This window comes from Chiloscyllium punctatum, chromosome 24 (assembly GCF_047496795.1).
Source record: "Chiloscyllium punctatum isolate Juve2018m chromosome 24, sChiPun1.3, whole genome shotgun sequence".
NCBI classification, from domain to species: domain Eukaryota; kingdom Metazoa; phylum Chordata; class Chondrichthyes; order Orectolobiformes; family Hemiscylliidae; genus Chiloscyllium; species Chiloscyllium punctatum.
The window spans coordinates 1,960,298-1,978,981 of record NC_092762.1 but is presented as its reverse complement, the minus strand read 5'-3'; the positions used below and the strand labels follow the sequence as shown (position 1 = coordinate 1,978,981).

Below are 18,684 nucleotides of genomic sequence, written 5' to 3'. Positions count from 1 at the left end.
AATAAAAGCAAATTACTGCGGATGCTGGAATCTGAAACCAAAAGAGAAAATGCTGGAAAATCTCTGCAGGTCTGGCACCATCTGCAAGGAGAGAAAAGAGCTGACGTTTCCAGTCTAACTGATTAAAGATTAAGATAAAAACAAAGGGGGAGTATTATGGAGCTATTTATACCACGCTGAGAGAATGTGAGTCAAGGCTCCAGATGCAAAGGTGATAATGACAGTGCATGGAGAGATTAAAGGGAGATTAAGAGGCGTGAATGACCCAGGCTGAAGGCAGCGCTATGTGACAAAATATGTGAGGGAATGGTGAAGCAGAGACAAAATGGAAAACAGGGGAGAAGGGTAGCAAAGCGGGAAGAGGATAGGAAAAAGGTATTGAGATAGTGGGGAGCGAGAGAAAGAGAGACAGTCAAGAAATAAGAGGTACAGAACAGTGAAAAAAAAACACAACTAAAAAAGTTAAATAAAATAATTGAAATAAAATTACCTGAAGTTGTTAGAATTCAACAACTTCAGACAATTTTACTTCTTTTTTTTATTTATCTTTTTTATCATTTCACCTGCACTATCATAGAGCCATTAGATATGGACAGCACTGAAAACACCGTCTTCGGTCGCACTCGTCCATTCCGAACAGATATCCTCAACTGATCCAGCCGCGATTGCATGCACTTGACCCATTTCTCTCTAACCCTTTCCTATTCAAGTACACGCCCAGATTCCTTAACAGTATTGGAATTATACCATCCATCACCAGCTCGTCTGGTAACTTATTCCAGAAACGCACCACCCTCTGCGTGCAGAAGTTGCCCCTCACTGCCTTTCGAATTCTCACCCTCCCACACCAGATTTATACCCTCTAGTTCTGAACTGCCCCACCTGAGCGAAAGGAAGTTGTCTATTTACCCGATTCATGCCCCTCATGATTGAAAAACCTCCGTAAGATCAGCTCCCAGCCTCTGACGCGCCAGGCGAAATAGTGAGCGAGTGTTCAGCCTGTAAACGTTTGCACCTTTTCCATTTTCAAATGTCGGATGATGTAGCATGCTGTCTGAAGCAATCATTTTAGCAGCTGACCTGTCGCTGACAAACTCTGCAGGAAGGCCTGACAACTTGCTAAATATGCTGTCAAACGAAGATTTCATAAGCAACATGAGTCATTGCGCAAAACGTGCAATTGACTTCTGAGCTGTTGCTGACACCAAAGCAACTGCGTCGTTCGGGAGCAGAAAGAACCCCACTGATAGATTACAATTCAAATGCATTTGGCATAAGGCTCGCCGCAGTTAATCAGCAGCACGTAATCCTGACTCCAAAGGTCTGTGAGTATCCAGAAGAACAGTGAGCGATCGTTGAAGGTACGGTTCTCCAGACGAAATTTGTCAACGTGAGAAGCTGCAGCTGAGCTGGTGGCGTTGCGATTGAAATTGCATGCGTCCGGACTTTGTGCTTAATTTTAGATATCAGAGCAAATAGTTAACTCGAGTATGCGCGTTCGGAAAAGTAAATGTTTTATTTTTGTTGAAAAGCTTTGCAACGACAGGAAATACTTCAGACTATCGTGCGATCGATGAGAAGCAGAAAATGCAGAGCAGCCGTGGTTGTGAGCACCGGCAATATAGGCATTTGCTTTCGCTGGGCCGCCCGCGTTGGTCGGTTAGCTCAGCTGGTTAGAGCGTGGTGCTAATAACGCCAAGGTCGTGGGTTCGATCCCCACACTGACCACATGCAGCGCTTTTGTGGTTGCTGTGTTTCCAAACAACGTGCTCCAAAAAGCCGGAAGCGCCATCTGCGCAATAAAACATTTGACAGGGTTAGACGCACGACTTGATCGCCGTACCCGTGATGACTGGTGGATGTTGCCTGCAGCAAAACAACCAGTCTCAGTTGTTTTCACCAACAAATACAAAACATGAAATATGTGCAGTATTAGGCAGACCTGGCACCGTCTCGGAGGAGAACCAGAGTTCACGCTTCAATTCAATCAAAGATTCGTTCGTGTTATTTTCCTGGATCTCTGTTGATACTCGTCACACGACTTCCAGAGGCAATTCGTTCGCTTGCTCACCTCTCATGCATCGACACTGGAGTTATCATATCACCAGCAATATCATAGAGCCATTAATAAAAGCAAATTACTGCGGATGCTGGAATCTGAAACCAAAAGAGAAAATGCTGGAAAATCTCTGCAGGTCTGGCACCATCTGCAAGGAGAGAAAAGAGCTGACGTTTCCAGTCTAACTGATTAAAGATTAAGATAAAAACAAAGGGGGAGTATTATGGAGCTATTTATACCACGCTGAGAGAATGTGAGTCAAGGCTCCAGATGCAAAGGTGATAATGACAGTGCATGGAGAGATTAAAGGGAGATTAAGAGGCGTGAATGACCCAGGCTGAAGGCAGCGCTATGTGACAAAATATGTGAGGGAATGGTGAAGCAGAGACAAAATGGAAAACAGGGGAGAAGGGTAGCAAAGCGGGAAGAGGATAGGAAAAAGGTATTGAGATAGTGGGGAGCGAGAGAAAGAGAGACAGTCAAGAAATAAGAGGTACAGAACAGTGAAAAAAAAACACAACTAAAAAAGTTAAATAAAATAATTGAAATAAAATTACCTGAAGTTGTTAGAATTCAACAACTTCAGACAATTTTACTTCTTTTTTTTATTTATCTTTTTTATCATTTCACCTGCACTATCATAGAGCCATTAGATATGGACAGCACTGAAAACACCGTCTTCGGTCGCACTCGTCCATTCCGAACAGATATCCTCAACTGATCCAGCCGCGATTGCATGCACTTGACCCATTTCTCTCTAACCCTTTCCTATTCAAGTACACGCCCAGATTCCTTAACAGTATTGGAATTATACCATCCATCACCAGCTCGTCTGGTAACTTATTCCAGAAACGCACCACCCTCTGCGTGCAGAAGTTGCCCCTCACTGCCTTTCGAATTCTCACCCTCCCACACCAGATTTATACCCTCTAGTTCTGAACTGCCCCACCTGAGCGAAAGGAACTTGTCTATTTACCCGATTCATGCCCCTCATGATTGAAAAACCTCCGTAAGATCAGCTCCCAGCCTCTGACGCGCCAGGCGAAATAGTGAGCGAGTGTTCAGCCTGTAAACGTTTGCACCTTTTCCATTTTCAAATGTCGGATGATGTAGCATGCTGTCTGAAGCAATCATTTTAGCAGCTGACCTGTCGCTGACAAACTCTGCAGGAAGGCCTGACAACTTGCTAAATATGCTGTCAAACGAAGATTTCATAAGCAACATGAGTCATTGCGCAAAACGTGCAATTGACTTCTGAGCTGTTGCTGACACCAAAGCAACTGCGTCGTTCGGGAGCAGAAAGAACCCCACTGATAGATTACAATTCAAATGCATTTGGCATAAGGCTCGCCGCAGTTAATCAGCAGCACGTAATCCTGACTCCAAAGGTCTGTGAGTATCCAGAAGAACAGTGAGCGATCGTTGAAGGTACGGTTCTCCAGACGAAATTTGTCAACGTGAGAAGCTGCAGCTGAGCTGGTGGCGTTGCGATTGAAATTGCATGCGTCCGGACTTTGTGCTTAATTTTAGATATCAGAGCAAATAGTTAACTCGAGTATGCGCGTTCGGAAAAGTAAATGTTTTATTTTTGTTGAAAAGCTTTGCAACGAAAGGAAATACTTCAGACTATCGTGCGATCGATGAGAAGCAGAAAATGCAGAGCAGCCGTGGTTGTGAGCACCGGCAATATAGGCATTTGCTTTCGCCGGGCCGCCCGCGTTGGTCGGTTAGCTCAGCTGGTTAGAGCGTGGTGCTAATAACGCCAAGGTCGTGGGTTCGATCCCCACACTGACCACATGCAGCGCTTTTGTGGTTGCTGTGTTTCCAAACAACGTGCTCCAAAAAGCCGGAAGCGCCATCTGCGCAATAAAACATTTGACAGGGTTAGACGCACGACTTGATCGCCGTACCCGTGATGACTGGTGGATGTTGCCTGCAGCAAAACAACCAGTCTCAGTTGTTTTCACCAACAAATACAAAACATGAAATATGTGCAGTATTAGGCAGACCTGGCACCGTCTCGGAGGAGAACCAGAGTTCACGCTTCAATTCAATCAAAGATTCGTTCGTGTTATTTTCCTGGATCTCTGTTGATACTCGTCACACGACTTCCAGAGGCAATTCGTTCGCTTGCTCACCTCTCATGCATCGACACTGGAGTTATCATATCACCAGCAATATCATAGAGCCATTAATAAAAGCAAATTACTGCGGATGCTGGAATCTGAAACCAAAAGTGAAAATGCTGGAAAATCTCTGCAGGTCTGGCACCATCTGCAAGGAGAGAAAAGAGCTGACGTTTCCAGTCTAACTGATTAAAGATTAAGATAAAAACAAAGGGGGAGTATTATGGAGCTATTTATACCACGCTGAGAGAATGTGAGTCAAGGCTCCAGATGCAAAGGTGATAATGACAGTGCATGGAGAGATTAAAGGGAGATTAAGAGGCGTGAATGACCCAGGCTGAAGCCAGCGCTATGTGACAAAATATGTGAGGGAATGGTGAAGCAGAGACAAAATGGTAAACAGGGGAGAAGGGTAGCAAAGCGGGAAGAGGATAGGAAAAAGGTATTGAGATAGTGGGGAGCGAGAGAAAGAGAGACAGTCAAGAAATAAGAGGTACAGAACAGTGAAAAAAAACACAACTAAAAAAGTTAAATAAAATAATTGAAATAAAATTACCTGAAGTTGTTAGAATTCAACAACTTCAGACAATTTTACTTCTTTTTTTTATTTATCTTTTTTATCATTTCACCTGCACTATCATAGAGCCATTAGATATGGACAGCACTGAAAACACAGTCTTCGGTCGCACTCGTCCATTCCGAACAGATATCCTCAACTGATCCAGACGCGATTGCATGCACTTGACCCATTTCTCTCTAACCCTTTCCTATTCAAGTACACGCCCAGATTCCTTATTAGTATTGGAATTATACCATCCATCACCAGCTCGTCTGGTAACTTATTCCAGAAACGCACCACCCTCTGCGTGCAGCCGTGGCCCCTCACTGCCTTTCGAATTCTCACCCTCCCACACCAGATTTATACCCTCTAGTTCTGAACTGCCCCACCTGAGCGAAAGGAACTTGTCTATTTACCCGATTCATGCCCCTCATGATTGAAAAACCTCCGTAAGATCAGCTCCCAGCCTCTGACGCGCCAGGCGAAATAGTGAGCGAGTGTTCAGCCTGTAAACGTTTGCACCTTTTCCATTTTCAAATGTCGGATGATGTAGCATGCTGTCTGAAGCAATCATTTTAGCAGCTGACCTGTCGCTGACAAACTCTGCAGGAAGGCCTGACAACTTGCTAAATATGCTGTCAAACGAAGATTTCATAAGCAACATGAGTCATTGAGCAAAACGTGCAATTGACTTCTGAGCTGCTGCTGACACCAAAGCAACTGCGTCGTTCGGGAGCAGAAAGAACCCCACTGATAGATTACAATTCAAATGCATTTGGCATAAGGTTCGTAGCAGTTAATCAGCAGCACGTAACCCTGACTCAAAAGGTCGGTGAGTATCCAGAAAAACAGTGAGCGATCGTTGAAGGTACGGTTCTCCAGACGAAATTTGTCAACGTGAGAAGCTGCAGCTGAGCTGGTGGCGTTGCGATTGAAATTGCATGCGTCCGGACTTTGTGCTTAATTTGAGATATCAGAGCAAATGGTTAACTCGAGTATGCGCGTTCGGAAAAGTAAATGTTTTATTTTTGTTGAAAATCTTTGCAACGAAAGGAAATACTTCAGACTATCGTGCGATCGATGAGAAGCAGAAAATGCAGAGCAGCCGTGGTTGTGAGCACCGGCAATATAGGCATTTGCTTTCGCTGGGCCGACCGCGTTGGTCGGTTAGCTCAGCTGGTTAGAGCGTGGTGCTAATAACGCCAAGGTCGTGGGTTCGATCCCCACACTGACCACATGCAGCGCTTGTGTGGTTGCTGTGTTTCCAAACAACGTGCTCCGGAAGCGCCATCTGCGCAATAAAACATTTGACAGGGTTAGACGCACGACTTGATCGCCGTCCCCGTGATGACTGCAGCAAAACAACCCATCTGAGTTGTTTTCACCAACAAATGCAAAACATGAAATATGTGCAGTCTTAGGCAGACCTGGCACCGTCTCGGAGGAGAACCACAGTTCACGCTTCAATTCAATCAAAGATTCGATCGTGTTATTTTCCTGGATCTCTGTTAATACTCGTCACACGACTTCCAGAGGCAATTCGTTCGCTTGCTCACCTCTCATGCATCGACACTGGAGTTATCATATCACCAGCAATATCATAGAGCCATTAATAAAAGCAAATTACTGCGGATGCTGGAATCTGAAACCAAAAGAGAAAATGCTGGAAAATCTCTGCAGGTCTGGCACCATCTGCAAGGAGAGAAAAGAGCTGACGTTTCCAGTCTAACTGATTAAAGATAAAGATAAAAACAAAGGGGAGTATTATGGAGCTATTTATACCACGCTGAGAGAAGGTGAGTCAAGGCTCCAGATGCAAAGGTGATAATGACAGTGCATGCAGAGTTTAGAGGGAGATTAAGAGGCGTGAATGACCCAGGCTGAAGCCAGCGCTATGTGACAAAATATGTGAGTGATGGGTGAAGCAGAGACAAAATCGAACACAGGGGAGAAGGGTAGCAAAGCGGGAAGAGGAGAGGAAAAAGGTATTGAGAGAGTGGGGAGCGAGAGAAAGAGAGACAGTCAAGAAATAAGAGGTACAGAACAGTGAAAAAAAAACACAACTAAAAAAGTTAAATAAAATAATTGAAATAAAATTACCTGAAGTTGTTAGAATTCAACAACTTCAGACAATTTTACTTCTTTTTTTTATTTATCTTTTTTATCATTTCACCTGTACTATCATAGAGCCATTAGATATGGACAGCACTGAAAACACAGTCTTCGGTCGCACTCGTCCATTCCGAACAGATATCCTCAACTGATCCAGCCGCGATTGCATGCACTTGACCCATTTCTCTCTAACCCTTTCCTATTCAAGTACACGCCCAGATTCCTTAACAGTATTGGAATTATACCATCCATCACCAGCTCGTCTGGTAACTTATTCCAGAAACGCACCACCCTCTGCGTGCAGCCGTTGCCCCTCACTGCCTTTCGAATTCTCACCCTCCCACACCAGATTTATACCCTCTAGTTCTGAACTGCCCCACCTGAGCGAAAGGAACTTGTCTATTTACCCGATTCATGCCCCTCATGATTGAAAAACCTCCGTAAGATCAGCTCCCAGCCTCTGACGCGCCAGGCGAAATAGTGAGCGAGTGTTCAGCCTGTAAACGTTTGCACCTTTTCCATTTTCAAATGTCGGATGATGTAGCATGCTGTCTGAAGCAATCATTTTAGCAGCTGACCTGTCGCTGACAAACTCTGCAGGAAGGCCTGACAACTTGCTAAATATGCTGTCAAACGAAGATTTCATAAGCAACATGAGTCATTGCGCAAAACGTGCAATTGACTTCTGAGCTGTTGCTGACACCAAAGCAACTGCGTCGTCCGGGAGCAGAAAGAACCCCACTGATAGATTACAATTCAAATGCATTTGGCATAAGGCTCGCCGCAGTTAATCAGCAGCACGTAATCCTGACTCCAAAGGTCTGTGAGTATCCAGAAGAACAGTGAGCGATCGTTGAAGGTACGGTTCTCCAGACGAAATTTGTCAACGTGAGAAGCTGCAGCTGAGCTGGTGGCGTTGCGATTGAAATTGCATGCGTCCGGACTTTGTGCTTAATTTTAGATATCAGAGCAAATAGTTAACTCGAGTATGCGCGTTCGGAAAAGTAAATGTTTTATTTTTGTTGAAAAGCTTTGCAACGAAAGGAAATACTTCAGACTATCGTGCGATCGATGAGAAGCAGAAAATGCAGAGCAGCCGTGGTTGTGAGCACCGGCAATATAGGCATTTGCTTTCGCCGGGCCGCCCGCGTTGGTCGGTTAGCTCAGCTGGTTAGAGCGTGGTGCTAATAACGCCAAGGTCGTGGGTTCGATCCCCACACTGACCACATGCAGCGCTTTTGTGGTTGCTGTGTTTCCAAACAACGTGCTCCAAAAAGCCGGAAGCGCCATCTGCGCAATAAAACATTTGACAGGGTTAGACGCACGACTTGATCGCCGTACCCGTGATGACTGGTGGATGTTGCCTGCAGCAAAACAACCAGTCTCAGTTGTTTTCACCAACAAATACAAAACATGAAATATGTGCAGTATTAGGCAGACCTGGCACCGTCTCGGAGGAGAACCAGAGTTCACGCTTCAATTCAATCAAAGATTCGTTCGTGTTATTTTCCTGGATCTCTGTTGATACTCGTCACACGACTTCCAGAGGCAATTCGTTCGCTTGCTCACCTCTCATGCATCGACACTGGAGTTATCATATCACCAGCAATATCATAGAGCCATTAATAAAAGCAAATTACTGCGGATGCTGGAATCTGAAACCAAAAGTGAAAATGCTGGAAAATCTCTGCAGGTCTGGCACCATCTGCAAGGAGAGAAAAGAGCTGACGTTTCCAGTCTAACTGATTAAAGATTAAGATAAAAACAAAGGGGGAGTATTATGGAGCTATTTATACCACGCTGAGAGAATGTGAGTCAAGGCTCCAGATGCAAAGGTGATAATGACAGTGCATGGAGAGATTAAAGGGAGATTAAGAGGCGTGAATGACCCAGGCTGAAGCCAGCGCTATGTGACAAAATATGTGAGGGAATGGTGAAGCAGAGACAAAATGGTAAACAGGGGAGAAGGGTAGCAAAGCGGGAAGAGGATAGGAAAAAGGTATTGAGATAGTGGGGAGCGAGAGAAAGAGAGACAGTCAAGAAATAAGAGGTACAGAACAGTGAAAAAAAACACAACTAAAAAAGTTAAATAAAATAATTGAAATAAAATTACCTGAAGTTGTTAGAATTCAACAACTTCAGACAATTTTACTTCTTTTTTTTATTTATCTTTTTTATCATTTCACCTGCACTATCATAGAGCCATTAGATATGGACAGCACTGAAAACACAGTCTTCGGTCGCACTCGTCCATTCCGAACAGATATCCTCAACTGATCCAGACGCGATTGCATGCACTTGACCCATTTCTCTCTAACCCTTTCCTATTCAAGTACACGCCCAGATTCCTTATTAGTATTGGAATTATACCATCCATCACCAGCTCGTCTGATAACTTATTCCAGAAACGCACCACCATTGCGTGCAGCCGTTGCCCCTCACTGCCTTTCGAATTCTCACGCTCCCACACCAGATTTATACCCTCTAGTTCTGAACTGCCCCACCTGAGCGAAAGGAAGTTGTCTATTTACCCGATTCATGCCCCTCATGATTGAAAAACCTCCGTAAGATCAGCTCCCAGCCTCTGACGCGCCAGGCGAAATAGTGAGCGAGTGTTCAGCCTGTAAACGTTTGCACCTTTTCCATTTTCAAATGTCGGATGATGTAGCATGCTGTCTGAAGCAATCATTTTAGCAGCTGACCTGTCGCTGACAAACTCTGCAGGAAGGCCTGACAACTTGCTAAATATGCTGTCAAACGAAGATTTCATAAGCAACATGAGTCATTGCGCAAAACGTGCAATTGACTTCTGAGCTGTTGCTGACACCAAAGCAACTGCGTCGTTCGGGAGCAGAAAGAACCCCACTGATAGATTACAATTCAAATGCATTTGGCATAAGGCTCGCCGCAGTTAATCAGCAGCACGTAATCCTGACTCCAAAGGTCTGTGAGTATCCAGAAGAACAGTGAGCGATCGTTGAAGGTACGGTTCTCCAGACGAAATTTGTCAACGTGAGAAGCTGCAGCTGAGCTGGTGGCGTTGCGATTGAAATTGCATGCGTCCGGACTTTGTGCTTAATTTTAGATATCAGAGCAAATAGTTAACTCGAGTATGCGCGTTCGGAAAAGTAAATGTTTTATTTTTGTTGAAAAGCTTTGCAACGAAAGGAAATACTTCAGACTATCGTGCGATCGATGAGAAGCAGAAAATGCAGAGCAGCCGTGGTTGTGAGCACCGGCAATATAGGCATTTGCTTTCGCCGGGCCGCCCGCGTTGGTCGGTTAGCTCAGCTGGTTAGAGCGTGGTGCTAATAACGCCAAGGTCGTGGGTTCGATCCCCACACTGACCACATGCAGCGCTTTTGTGGTTGCTGTGTTTCCAAACAACGTGCTCCAAAAAGCCGGAAGCGCCATCTGCGCAATAAAACATTTGACAGGGTTAGACGCACGACTTGATCGCCGTACCCGTGATGACTGGTGGATGTTGCCTGCAGCAAAACAACCAGTCTCAGTTGTTTTCACCAACAAATACAAAACATGAAATATGTGCAGTATTAGGCAGACCTGGCACCGTCTCGGAGGAGAACCAGAGTTCACGCTTCAATTCAATCAAAGATTCGTTCGTGTTATTTTCCTGGATCTCTGTTGATACTCGTCACACGACTTCCAGAGGCAATTCGTTCGCTTGCTCACCTCTCATGCATCGACACTGGAGTTATCATATCACCAGCAATATCATAGAGCCATTAATAAAAGCAAATTACTGCGGATGCTGGAATCTGAAACCAAAAGAGAAAATGCTGGAAAATCTCTGCAGGTCTGGCACCATCTGCAAGGAGAGAAAAGAGCTGACGTTTCCAGTCTAACTGATTAAAGATTAAGATAAAAACAAAGGGGGAGTATTATGGAGCTATTTATACCACGCTGAGAGAATGTGAGTCAAGGCTCCAGATGCAAAGGTGATAATGACAGTGCATGGAGAGATTAAAGGGAGATTAAGAGGCGTGAATGACCCAGGCTGAAGGCAGCGCTATGTGACAAAATATGTGAGGGAATGGTGAAGCAGAGACAAAATGGAAAACAGGGGAGAAGGGTAGCAAAGCGGGAAGAGGATAGGAAAAAGGTATTGAGATAGTGGGGAGCGAGAGAAAGAGAGACAGTCAAGAAATAAGAGGTACAGAACAGTGAAAAAAAACACAACTAAAAAAGTTAAATAAAATAATTGAAATAAAATTACCTGAAGTTGTTAGAATTCAACAACTTCAGACAATTTTACTTCTTTTTTTTATTTATCTTTTTTATCATTTCACCTGCACTATCATAGAGCCATTAGATATGGACAGCACTGAAAACACAGTCTTCGGTCGCACTCGTCCATTCCGAACAGATATCCTCAACTGATCCAGACGCGATTGCATGCACTTGACCCATTTCTCTCTAACCCTTTCCTATTCAAGTACACGCCCAGATTCCTTATTAGTATTGGAATTATACCATCCATCACCAGCTCGTCTGGTAACTTATTCCAGAAACGCACCACCCTCTGCGTGCAGCCGTGGCCCCTCACTGCCTTTCGAATTCTCACCCTCCCACACCAGATTTATACCCTCTAGTTCTGAACTGCCCCACCTGAGCGAAAGGAACTTGTCTATTTACCCGATTCATGCCCCTCATGATTGAAAAACCTCCGTAAGATCAGCTCCCAGCCTCTGACGCGCCAGGCGAAATAGTGAGCGAGTGTTCAGCCTGTAAACGTTTGCACCTTTTCCATTTTCAAATGTCGGATGATGTAGCATGCTGTCTGAAGCAATCATTTTAGCAGCTGACCTGTCGCTGACAAACTCTGCAGGAAGGCCTGACAACTTGCTAAATATGCTGTCAAACGAAGATTTCATAAGCAACATGAGTCATTGAGCAAAACGTGCAATTGACTTCTGAGCTGCTGCTGACACCAAAGCAACTGCGTCGTTCGGGAGCAGAAAGAACCCCACTGATAGATTACAATTCAAATGCATTTGGCATAAGGTTCGTAGCAGTTAATCAGCAGCACGTAACCCTGACTCAAAAGGTCGGTGAGTATCCAGAAAAACAGTGAGCGATCGTTGAAGGTACGGTTCTCCAGACGAAATTTGTCAACGTGAGAAGCTGCAGCTGAGCTGGTGGCGTTGCGATTGAAATTGCATGCGTCCGGACTTTGTGCTTAATTTGAGATATCAGAGCAAATGGTTAACTCGAGTATGCGCGTTCGGAAAAGTAAATGTTTTATTTTTGTTGAAAATCTTTGCAACGAAAGGAAATACTTCAGACTATCGTGCGATCGATGAGAAGCAGAAAATGCAGAGCAGCCGTGGTTGTGAGCACCGGCAATATAGGCATTTGCTTTCGCTGGGCCGACCGCGTTGGTCGGTTAGCTCAGCTGGTTAGAGCGTGGTGCTAATAACGCCAAGGTCGTGGGTTCGATCCCCACACTGACCACATGCAGCGCTTGTGTGGTTGCTGTGTTTCCAAACAACGTGCTCCGGAAGCGCCATCTGCGCAATAAAACATTTGACAGGGTTAGACGCACGACTTGATCGCCGTCCCCGTGATGACTGCAGCAAAACAACCCATCTCAGTTGTTTTCACCAACAAATGCAAAACATGAAATATGTGCAGTCTTAGGCAGACCTGGCACCGTCTCGGAGGAGAACCACAGTTCACGCTTCAATTCAATCAAAGATTCGATCGTGTTATTTTCCTGGATCTCTGTTAATACTCGTCACACGACTTCCAGAGGCAATTCGTTCGCTTGCTCACCTCTCATGCATCGACACTGGAGTTATCATATCACCAGCAATATCATAGAGCCATTAATAAAAGCAAATTACTGCGGATGCTGGAATCTGAAACCAAAAGAGAAAATGCTGGAAAATCTCTGCAGGTCTGGCACCATCTGCAAGGAGAGAAAAGAGCTGACGTTTCCAGTCTAACTGATTAAAGATAAAGATAAAAACAAAGGGGAGTATTATGGAGCTATTTATACCACGCTGAGAGAAGGTGAGTCAAGGCTCCAGATGCAAAGGTGATAATGACAGTGCATGCAGAGTTTAGAGGGAGATTAAGAGGCGTGAATGACCCAGGCTGAAGCCAGCGCTATGTGACAAAATATGTGAGGGATGGGTGAAGCAGAGACAAAATCGAACACAGGGGAGAAGGGTAGCAAAGCGGGAAGAGGAGAGGAAAAAGGTATTGAGAGAGTGGGGAGCGAGAGAAAGAGAGACAGTCAAGAAATAAGAGGTACAGAACAGTGAAAAAAAAACACAACTAAAAAAGTTAAATAAAATAATTGAAATAAAATTACCTGAAGTTGTTAGAATTCAACAACTTCAGACAATTTTACTTCTTTTTTTTATTTATCTTTTTTATCATTTCACCTGTACTATCATAGAGCCATTAGATATGGACAGCACTGAAAACACAGTCTTCGGTCGCACTCGTCCATTCCGAACAGATATCCTCAACTGATCCAGCCGCGATTGCATGCACTTGACCCATTTCTCTCTAACCCTTTCCTATTCAAGTACACGCCCAGATTCCTTAACAGTATTGGAATTATACCATCCATCACCAGCTCGTCTGGTAACTTATTCCAGAAACGCACCACCCTCTGCGTGCAGCCGTTGCCCCTCACTGCCTTTCGAATTCTCACCCTCCCACACCAGATTTATACCCTCTAGTTCTGAACTGCCCCACCTGAGCGAAAGGAACTTATCTATTTACCCGATTCATGCCCCTCATGATTGAAAAACCTCCGTAAGATCAGCTCCCAGCCTCTGACGCGCCAGGCGAAATAGTGAGCGAGTGTTCAGCCTGTAAACGTTTGCACCTTTTCCATTTTCAAATGTCGGATGATGTAGCATGCTGTCTGAAGCAATCATTTTAGCAGCTGACCTGTCGCTGACAAACTCTGCAGGAAGGCCTGACATCTTGCTAAATATGCTGTCAAACGAAGATTTCAGAAGCAACATGAGTCATTGAGCAAAACGTGCAATTGACTTCTGAGCTGTTGCTGACACCAAAGCAACTGCGTCGTTCGGGAGCAGAAAGAACCCCACTGATAGATTACAATTCAAATGCATTTGGCATAAGGTTCGTAGCAGTTAATCAGCAGCACGTAACCCTGACTCAAAAGGTCGGTGAGTATCCAGAAAAACAGTGAGCGATCGTTGAAGGTACGGTTCTCCAGACGAAATTTGTCAACGTGAGAAGCTGCAGCTGAGCTGGTGGCGTTGCGATTGAAATTGCATGCGTCCGGACTTTGTGCTTAATTTGAGATATCAGAGCAAATGGTTAACTCGAGTATGCGCGTTCGGAAAAGTAAATGTTTTATTTTTGTTGAAAATCTTTGCAACGAAAGGAAATACTTCAGACTATCGTGCGATCGATGAGAAGCAGAAAATGCAGAGCAGCCGTGGTTGTGAGCACCGGCAATATAGGCATTTGCTTTCGCTGGGCCGCCCGCGTTGGTCGGTTAGCTCAGCTGGTTAGAGCGTGGTGCTAATAACGCCAAGGTCGTGGGTTCGATCCCCACACTGACCACATGCAGTGCTTTTGTGGTTGCTGTGTTTCCAAACAACGTGCTCCAGAAAGCCGGAAGCGCCATCTGCGCAATAAAACATTTGACAGGGTTAGACGCACGACTTGATCGCCGTACCCGTGATGACTGGTGGATGTTGCCTGCAGCAAAACAACCAGTCTCAGTTGTTTTCACCAACAAATGCAAAACATGAAATATGTGCAGTATTAGGCAGACCTGGCACCGTCTCGGAGGAGAACCAGAGTTCACGCTTCAATTCAATCAAAGATTCGTTCGTGTTATTTTCCTGGATCTCTGTTGATACTCGTCACACGACTTCCAGAGGCAATTCGTTCGCTTGCTCACCTCTCATGCATCGACACTGGAGTTATCATATCACCAGCAATATCATAGAGCCATTAATAAAAGCAAATTACTGCGGATGCTGGAATCTGAAACCAAAAGAGAAAATGCTGGAAAATCTCAGCAGGTCTGGCACCATCTGCAAGGAGAGAAAAGAGCTGACGTTTCCAGTCTAACTGATTAAAGATTAAGATAAAAACAAAGGGGGAGTATTATGGAGCTATTTATACCACGCTGAGAGAATGTGAGTCAAGGCTCCAGATGCAAAGGTGATAATGACAGTGCATGGAGAGATTAAAGGGAGATTAAGAGGCGTGAATGACCCAGGCTGAAGCCAGCGCTATGTGACAAAATATGTGAGGGAATGGTGAAGCAGAGACAAAATGGAAAACAGGGGAGAAGGGTAGCAAAGCGGGAAGAGGATAGGAAAAAGGTATTGAGATAGTGGGGAGCGAGAGAAAGAGAGACAGTCAAGAAATAAGAGGTACAGAACAGTGAAAAAAAACACAACTAAAAAAGTTAAATAAAATAATTGAAATAAAATTACCTGAAGTTGTTAGAATTCAACAACTTCAGACAATTTTACTTCTTTTTTTTATTTATCTTTTTTATCATTTCACCTGCACTATCATAGAGCCATTAGATATGCACAGCACTGAAAACACAGTCTTCGGTCGCACTCGTCCATTCCGAACAGATATCCTCAACTGATCCAGACGCGATTGCATGCACTTGACCCATTTCTCTCTAACCCTTTCCTATTCAAGTACACGCCCAGATTCCTTAACAGTATTGGAATTATACCATCCATCACCAGCTCGTCTGATAACTTATTCCAGAAACGCACCACCATTGCGTGCAGCCGTTGCCCCTCACTGCCTTTCGAATTCTCACGCTCCCACACCAGATTTATACCCTCTAGTTCTGAAATGCCCCACCTGAGCGAAAGGAAGTTGTCTATTTACCCGATTCATGCCCCTCATGATTGAAAAACCTCCGTAAGATCAGCTCCCAGCCTCTGACGCGCCAGGCGAAATAGTGAGCGAGTGTTCAGCCTGTAAACGTTTGCACCTTTTCCATTTTCAAATGTCGGATGATGTAGCATGCTGTCTGAAGCAATCATTTTAGCAGCTGACCTGTCGCTGACAAACTCTGCAGGAAGGCCTGACAACTTGCTAAATATGCTGTCAAACGAAGATTTCATAAGCAACATGAGTCATTGCGCAAAACGTGCAATTGACTTCTGAGCTGTTGCTGACACCAAAGCAACTGCGTCGTTCGGGAGCAGAAAGAACCCCACTGATAGATTACAATTCAAATGCATTTGGCATAAGGCTCGCCGCAGTTAATCAGCAGCACGTAATCCTGACTCCAAAGGTCTGTGAGTATCCAGAAGAACAGTGAGCGATCGTTGAAGGTACGGTTCTCCAGACGAAATTTGTCAACGTGAGAAGCTGCAGCTGAGCTGGTGGCGTTGCGATTGAAATTGCATGCGTCCGGACTTTGTGCTTAATTTTAGATATCAGAGCAAATAGTTAACTCGAGTATGCGCGTTCGGAAAAGTAAATGTTTTATTTTTGTTGAAAAGCTTTGCAACGAAAGGAAATACTTCAGACTATCGTGCGATCGATGAGAAGCAGAAAATGCAGAGCAGCCGTGGTTGTGAGCACCGGCAATATAGGCATTTGCTTTCGCCGGGCCGCCCGCGTTGGTCGGTTAGCTCAGCTGGTTAGAGCGTGGTGCTAATAACGCCAAGGTCGTGGGTTCGATCCCCACACTGACCACATGCAGCGCTTTTGTGGTTGCTGTGTTTCCAAACAACGTGCTCCAAAAAGCCGGAAGCGCCATCTGCGCAATAAAACATTTGACAGGGTTAGACGCACGACTTGATCGCCGTACCCGTGATGACTGGTGGATGTTGCCTGCAGCAAAACAACCAGTCTCAGTTGTTTTCACCAACAAATACAAAACATGAAATATGTGCAGTATTAGGCAGACCTGGCACCGTCTCGGAGGAGAACCAGAGTTCACGCTTCAATTCAATCAAAGATTCGTTCGTGTTATTTTCCTGGATCTCTGTTGATACTCGTCACACGACTTCCAGAGGCAATTCGTTCGCTTGCTCACCTCTCATGCATCGACACTGGAGTTATCATATCACCAGCAATATCATAGAGCCATTAATAAAAGCAAATTACTGCGGATGCTGGAATCTGAAACCAAAAGAGAAAATGCTGGAAAATCTCTGCAGGTCTGGCACCATCTGCAAGGAGAGAAAAGAGCTGACGTTTCCAGTCTAACTGATTAAAGATTAAGATAAAAACAAAGGGGGAGTATTATGGAGCTATTTATACCACGCTGAGAGAATGTGAGTCAAGGCTCCAGATGCAAAGGTGATAATGACAGTGCATGGAGAGATTAAAGGGAGATTAAGAGGCGTGAATGACCCAGGCTGAAGGCAGCGCTATGTGACAAAATATGTGAGGGAATGGTGAAGCAGAGACAAAATGGAAAACAGGGGAGAAGGGTAGCAAAGCGGGAAGAGGATAGGAAAAAGGTATTGAGATAGTGGGGAGCGAGAGAAAGAGAGACAGTCAAGAAATAAGAGGTACAGAACAGTGAAAAAAAACACAACTAAAAAAGTTAAATAAAATAATTGAAATAAAATTACCTGAAGTTGTTAGAATTCAACAACTTCAGACAATTTTACTTCTTTTTTTTATTTATCTTTTTTATCATTTCACCTGCACTATCATAGAGCCATTAGATATGCACAGCACTGAAAACACAGTCTTCGGTCGCACTCGTCCATTCCGAACAGATATCCTCAACTGATCCAGACGCGATTGCATGCACTTGACCCATTTCTCTCTAACCCTTTCCTATTCAAGTACACGCCCAGATTCCTTAACAGTATTGGAATTATACCATCCATCACCAGCTCGTCTGATAACTTATTCCAGAAACGCACCACCATTGCGTGCAGCCGTTGCCCCTCACTGCCTTTCGAATTCTCACCCTCCCACACCAGATTTATACCCTCTAGTTCTGAACTGCCCCACCTGAGCGAAAGGAACTTGTCTATTTACCCGATTCATGCCCCTCATGATTGAAAAACCTCCGTAAGATCAGCTCCCAGCCTCTGACGCGCCAGGCGAAATAGTGAGCGAGTGTTCAGCCTGTAAACGTTTGCACCTTTTCCATTTTCAAATGTCGGATGATGTAGCATGCTGTCTGAAGCAATCATTTTAGCAGCTGACCTGTCGCTGACAAACTCTGCAGGAAGGCCTGACAACTTGCTAAATATGCTGTCAAACGAAGATTTCATAAGCAACATGAGTCATTGAGCAAAACGTGCAATTGACTTCTGAGCTGTTGCTGACACCAAAGCAACTGCGTCGTTCGGGAGCAGAAAGAACCCCACTGACAGATTACAATTCAAATGCATTTGGCATAAGGCTCGCCGCAGTTAATCAGCAGCACGTAATCCTGACTCAAAAGGTCGGTGAGTATCCAGAAGAACAGTGAGCGATCGTTGAAGGTACGGTTCTCCAGGCGAAATTTGTCAACGTGAGAAGCTGCAGCTGAGCTGGTGGCGTTGCGATTGAAATTGCATGCGTCCGGACTTTGTGCTTAATTTTAGATATCAGAGCAAATAGTTAACTCGAGTATGCGCGTTCGGAAAAGTAAATGTTTTATTTTTGTTGAAAAGCTTTGCAACGACAGGAAATACTTCAGACTATCGTGCGATCGATGAGAAGCAGAAAATGCAGAGCAGCCGTGGTTGTGAGCACCGGCAATATAGGCATTTGCTTTCGCCGGGCCGCCGCGTTGGTCGGTTAGCTCAGCTGGTTAGAGCGTGGTGCTAATAACGCCAAGGTCGTGGGTTCGATCCCCACACTGACCACAT

At 44.8% G+C, this 18,684-nt stretch overlaps 9 non-coding genes across 9 annotated transcripts; all 9 read left to right on the top strand.

The window, feature by feature from the left end:
• The first annotated feature begins 1,654 nt into the window (after positions 1 to 1,654).
• On the top strand, positions 1,655 to 1,728 carry trnai-aau (transfer RNA isoleucine (anticodon AAU)). Its single transcript has one exon. It is a non-coding gene; the product is annotated as a tRNA-Ile (tRNA).
• A 2,052-nt stretch (positions 1,729 to 3,780) lies between these two features.
• Positions 3,781 to 3,854, top strand: trnai-aau (transfer RNA isoleucine (anticodon AAU)). Its single transcript has one exon. It is a non-coding gene; the product is annotated as a tRNA-Ile (tRNA).
• Positions 3,855 to 5,905: 2,051 nt separating this feature from the next.
• Positions 5,906 to 5,979, top strand: trnai-aau (transfer RNA isoleucine (anticodon AAU)). The gene has a single exon. It is a non-coding gene; the product is annotated as a tRNA-Ile (tRNA).
• Positions 5,980 to 8,008: 2,029 nt separating this feature from the next.
• trnai-aau (transfer RNA isoleucine (anticodon AAU)) lies at positions 8,009 to 8,082 on the top strand. The gene has a single exon. It is a non-coding gene; the product is annotated as a tRNA-Ile (tRNA).
• Positions 8,083 to 10,132: 2,050 nt separating this feature from the next.
• On the top strand, positions 10,133 to 10,206 carry trnai-aau (transfer RNA isoleucine (anticodon AAU)). The gene has a single exon. It is a non-coding gene; the product is annotated as a tRNA-Ile (tRNA).
• A 2,051-nt stretch (positions 10,207 to 12,257) lies between these two features.
• On the top strand, positions 12,258 to 12,331 carry trnai-aau (transfer RNA isoleucine (anticodon AAU)). The gene has a single exon. It is a non-coding gene; the product is annotated as a tRNA-Ile (tRNA).
• A 2,029-nt stretch (positions 12,332 to 14,360) lies between these two features.
• On the top strand, positions 14,361 to 14,434 carry trnai-aau (transfer RNA isoleucine (anticodon AAU)). The gene has a single exon. It is a non-coding gene; the product is annotated as a tRNA-Ile (tRNA).
• Positions 14,435 to 16,484: 2,050 nt separating this feature from the next.
• On the top strand, positions 16,485 to 16,558 carry trnai-aau (transfer RNA isoleucine (anticodon AAU)). Its single transcript has one exon. It is a non-coding gene; the product is annotated as a tRNA-Ile (tRNA).
• A 2,049-nt stretch (positions 16,559 to 18,607) lies between these two features.
• trnai-aau (transfer RNA isoleucine (anticodon AAU)) lies at positions 18,608 to 18,681 on the top strand. The gene has a single exon. It is a non-coding gene; the product is annotated as a tRNA-Ile (tRNA).
• The last annotated feature ends 3 nt before the right edge of the window (positions 18,682 to 18,684 follow it).